The 5,697-nt window shown below is 35.0% G+C and overlaps 1 pseudogene; it reads right to left on the reverse strand.

Annotated features, from left to right (window-relative positions):
* Window positions 1-1,259: 1,259 nt before the first annotated feature.
* LOC139904288 (uncharacterized) lies at window positions 1,260-3,548 on the reverse strand (annotated as a pseudogene).
* Window positions 3,549-5,697: the final 2,149 nt, after the last annotated feature.

Raw genomic sequence — 5,697 nt, forward strand, 5'->3', positions numbered from 1 at the left:
AAGCTTAGTATTATAAATGTTGTGGGTGATTTGTAAAAGAATGAAAAGTTTGTGGTGAATTTGTGAAGTTTAAAAGTTTACTATTCACTGGTCGTTTTTCTTTTAGATATATAGAGTAATGAGCATCCGACTACATTTTTATAAAATATACATTTTGTTATTTAATGCATTCCGAAGTTTGATTTTAAAAATATAAAGAAAAATAGGTAAATAAAAATTGTTCGGAGTATTACATATTATAGCCATGTTTTGCAAACTTTTTGGAATTTTTAAGTGTTTTAACTTTTTTTTTTATTTATGAAAAAGCTATGTTTGGTTGCAAGAGCTTAAGACTTTTTGAGGGAGAGCTAAAAACTACTTGGAACTAGCGTTTATCTTTCAACTTTTAGTTTTTATCATTTTATTTTTTAGGGTTAAGGCTACTCAAGGTTGATATACTTTTCATTTTGTCCCGATGTAGTCCATATACTCAAAAAAATACTATTATAGTCCATAAACTTTTAAAAAGTGTATCGATGTAGTCCAATGACCTGATAAATAGGTTGATCGATTTTAAACCGTTGATCTTCAAAAAAGTATACATTTTTTTTGTCCCGATGTAGTCCATATACCCAAAAAAAAGTACTAATGTAGTTCACATACTTTCAAAAAGTGTATCGATGTAGGCCATAAACTTTCAAAAGTGTATCGATGTAAACAAAATGTGACCTGTAAAACCGGTAACAGGTTACCTATAGACTACATCGATACACTTTTTAAAAGTTTATGGACTATAATAGTATTTTTTTTTGGGTATATGGACTAGATCGGGACAAAATGAAAAGTATATGAACCTTGAGTAGCCTTAACCCTATTTTTTATTTTAACAGTTTCAGTTAAAAACAATTAAATACGTATAAAAAAAACTACCAGCTAACAAAATTGCAAACAAAAGAAAACAGAATGACAAACAAAAGAAAATGATAAAAATTTACAATGTTTTTATTTGAAAACATCTATTAGAAAAACTATGTTATTTTACTATTCAGTATAACATACAATAATTGTTATTCTTTGAAAGTTTTAGCTCCATTTCTGTTTGATGGGAAGATGAATTTAGTAGCAGTTTAATATTACTTTGCATATATCTTCCTTATAATGAAACATCAAATGTGCCTTTTTATTGCTGTTTCTGCAAGAGTACACGTAATGTCAATACGTTTAGATCAACCTCATTCACAGAATATGAAGAAAATAACTCACAACTACATGCATCGAAATTCAACGCATACTAATAATACCAAATGCACACTAATTCAACACATCTGAAGCATATAATGGTCTACGATTCAAAAGTACATATCCACACCTCCCTAAACCTCCATACAAAACGTAGTGGTAACCAATCAATTTAATTACTAATATGGATCACGAGCAACGCCCCTGCGGCCATCTCGCCCCCTGTCCATGTAAGAATCTCGTCTAACAGGAGACCTGCTCCGTTTTCTCTCATCACGGACCCATCGTCCGCCACTACCACGCCCCCCTACTGGAGATGGTGGTGAACCAGGTGGAGGAAGAGATACAGGTGGCCGCCTGTCATACGCTTTTCTGTCACGTCCCCAATCCATCGACGGCCTATCAAACCTATTTCTGTCTCTCATGTCATCTTCAAAGTATTCGGGCCTGTGATGGTCCCTGGGAAACCGCCCTTCATGCCTTGGGTGATGTAAAGGAGGGCCCACAAAATCAAAATCTCTATGACCATAACCGCGTGGAGGGGATCTGTAGCCGTGGAAGGATCTTCCAGGTGACCTGTCAAGTGGTGGGCCCGGAAAATGGCGAGGCATCAGAGGCGGGCAAGGGTAGCCCCTCCTAGGAGGACTTCCGGGGGTGCGTAACGAGAACGGTTGCAATTGTTACATGACTCCCGCCTTGCAAAGTTGAGATTGTTGCATCTGATGGTAACAACGCATTAAAAATATAAACCAAATAAAAGAACCACACGGTTGCTTAAAAGGCAAAAACAGGGCATGGTCCAATCACAAATTCATTTTAACAACAAATTAATGGGTGTTAGATATCATTACAAACTATATTGAACTTTTTTTAGTTGAAGCTATTTGATAAGTTTTACACATCTAAACACATTCTGGAAAACCATTAGACCTGCTCAAAACATTTGAAACATTGCTTGTTAGTAAAATCTTTAAACTTCAACCCCTTTGACCTATTAGAGATACAATGGAAGCTGTAACCCAAAACAACCCGACCCGACCCATTTGAATACATTAGTAAAATCTTTAAACTTCAACCCCTTTGACCTATTAGAGATACAATGTGAACTGTAACACAAAACAACCCGACCCGACCCGACCCATTTGAATATATAGTATATAGGCAGATACAAAACTTACGTGGGATCAGTACACATCCAATCTCCCTCTCTTGGACGAACGTTAGGGTTATTTCTAGGTATAACATCACCACCTCTGTAACCAGGGCCCATAGCAGGACCAACAAACCCTCTCCTACCATACCTACCACCACCAAACCTGCCGCCACCAAACCTTCCACGCGCGTAAGGAGGTGGTGAGTAATGTCGATACCTACCAGAATCTCTATCTCTACCCCTGCCAAATCCACGTTTGCGAGGTGGGGCATCTGAATGATCGTATTCTGGACTGTAGTGATGACTTCCATTTTGACGACGAACAGGAGATGCAGAACCTACACACATTCTACACCCTGAAAAACCATTTATATCTGATGCATAAAATAAGAGTAGCACCAACTTAAAAAACCAACTATCTACCCCCTAAAGTACCCAATCAACCTGTGACCATAATCAATATTCAAACACCCTGTTATACACGTGTTGGTTCATGTTACCATATTAAAACTTCAAAAAATAGAAGTCCAGGTTTATTCGTCTCGGACACCCAAAACCAACAACCAACAAATAATAGCAGCCATTTTTAGCCCATAATCATAAAGAAACAAGGCCCACTTCAGTTAAACCAATGCCACTAACGGCAGCAGGATGACATTTACCAATGCACCTGCAGCTAAAGAAACCACACAGGGAACAATTATCCCACAATTTACACAACCCAATCATTTCTTTGAAACCCTCTGGTGATTCAAATAAAACCCAAGATAGTGTAATGTATCAAACCGTAAGCTAGTCTTAAGCATAACAATTGTTCACACAACAGAAGTATATACCTTCCAGCAACCATAGATAATAAGGTTTAAGTTTCCCTTTTCTGAACCCTAACAAACCACCCATAAGTGGCCAGAAAGTTCCTCAGTATGAGTCATACATGTACCCAGTATTTCAAGATCTTATACCAGACTACCATTATTAGACCCCAAACATACAAAACCCCAGTGACAGCTTGGCACTCCTGTTCAAACCACACCAGACCATGCACTGGCATCAACTTATTATATTTCCCCATTCAAACCCAAAAAATAATTCCCAAACCCACATTCATATATACCAATTCATATCAGTATAACCAGATTCCTCATGTTCTTGCACCAGCCATCTTTTCTCAGCTGTAAATCACAATAGCAAAATCATTGACAACGAAAAAACATAAACAACGGGTTTCAAAAACCATCTTGCAGCAAGGTGATATTGCTTCATGTTGCTATGAACCCCTCATGAACAGATACAATAAATACAGCTGAATCAAAAGGTCTATAACATCTATGATATGAATAAGTATGCCATACACATATTATTGCTAATGTAATGTAATATCCAGTGGGTGTTTGGCTTAGATTATTATTTGGGACTATAAGCTTATTGAATTTTTTTTAAAAGATGATTCACAGTTATAACGTTTCATAGTCAGATTTAGGACAAAAAATAGGGATCAATTTAAGTAAAATAAAAATGGTATACAATCCAGTTCTACACAAATACAAAGATCAGGAAGAAGTTCACTGGAAACAATTACCATACATGCCTCATGCTAGGTAAATATGTGTTAAAACTGAAGATTACTATTTTTCTGAGGTGTATAAAGTACAAAGTGAAATGATGATTCTTATAGATGGTATATAAAAAAACTGTATATATTAGATGAAGGTGAATACAGGTTTAGGGATCTCAAATATATTCTTTCTTCAGTGTTGTTCAATAAACTACTGTACTTATTATTGGATTATGTAACACATACTTTTATTGAATATGAATTATATAATTCGAGTTCAAACAGGTTCAGATTATTCAATTCATAATGTATTCTTTGATATTAAGTTCAGTTCATGTTGAAACTGGTCTTTGATTTCAATCTTTGGATTCAGTTAAATGATGGTTGACATGTGAAAATTGAGAAGTAAACTAGTATAGTAGTAGTCTTTGACTGAAATCTCTCTTAAAAGTTGTAAATGTGGATCACCCTTTTTGCTTCTTTTTTTTTTTTTTTTAAATAAAGTTTTATGTTTTTTTTTTTTTTTTTTTTTTTTTTTTTACAACTAAATATACAAAATTATATGTATAGGTCGAATATACATATACATATACATAGTGTATAAACACTAATGATCAATTTCCTTTTATGATTGGAGCCCGAATGATCGATATTTTCGGGTCATTTGTTCGGGTCAGTCAGATGAGCGGGTATAAAAAAAAAAGAAAAAAAAAAAAGAAGAAAAAAAAAACCTTTATCTATGTACTTCGTTATGTGATCTTGGTTTAGCTTTTGCCTAGTTATATATTCGGCTTTGGTTTGTAAATTTAAAGGAGAATTTATTCTTTAGATGATTCTTCTTGTTTTTTTTTTTTTTTTTTTTTTTTTTTGAAAAGCCAGAGAGATATATATTGATATATAAAAAAAAAATGTACAAAACGATAACACCGGTCTTACAAGGAGGGACCGGGTCACAAAGTGTCACTCACAAAAACAAGGATGCAAAGACCGCATCCAAACACGACACATACAACGTTATGCTAATCTAGATAAACATAAGGATTTACAAGCCAAGTGAGCCAATCGATGTGTTTTCCTTTGATTCTTCCCGAGATCCATTCATATGACTTTACTTGAATTTCACTAATAAGTACCGAGGCGCTGAACGGATTATTTTGAAAGGTCTTCATGTTACGATTCTTCCATAAGTAATAAGCACACACCCATTTCACCGCTTGCCATATTTTTTTACCAATCGCGGATTTTGTAGCGACCCGACAAAATCGTCATTGACGGCGCCGACTACTTAGGTCCCGTTGCGTGATCATAGTCCCTATATGAGACTCGTTTGACCAAAATTATGTCACATTCATTTGAAACGTACAAGACTTGCAAAGTTTAGTTTACAAACAATTCGACAACAAGTTTAAGATTACAAAAATTGTAAAGTATAAATGAAATAACTTGCGACATAATATAAGTTGAAAATCACAGTTGCTATAAATAGCGTAAGTATGTATGCTTTAAGGTTTAATCCAAAAGTGCTATCACTAGTGTATGCATGTATGCTTGACCTCAAGCAAATAATCAAAGTGTGCGGAAGCATGTATCAAGTAGCCGAGTATGAACCTGAGAAACATATAGAAAACTGTCAACGAAAAACGTTGGTGAAATCATAGGTGTATTTGTAAACGTTGTTTTTTTTGAACCACAAGATTTAGTATTCCCATAGTTGATTATCAAAATCGTTTGCATTCCAAAAGTATTGTTCGCGAGCACCCAATTATCAAGA

Source organism: Rutidosis leptorrhynchoides, chromosome 4 (assembly GCF_046630445.1).
Source record: "Rutidosis leptorrhynchoides isolate AG116_Rl617_1_P2 chromosome 4, CSIRO_AGI_Rlap_v1, whole genome shotgun sequence".
Lineage (NCBI taxonomy): Eukaryota > Viridiplantae > Streptophyta > Magnoliopsida > Asterales > Asteraceae > Rutidosis > Rutidosis leptorrhynchoides.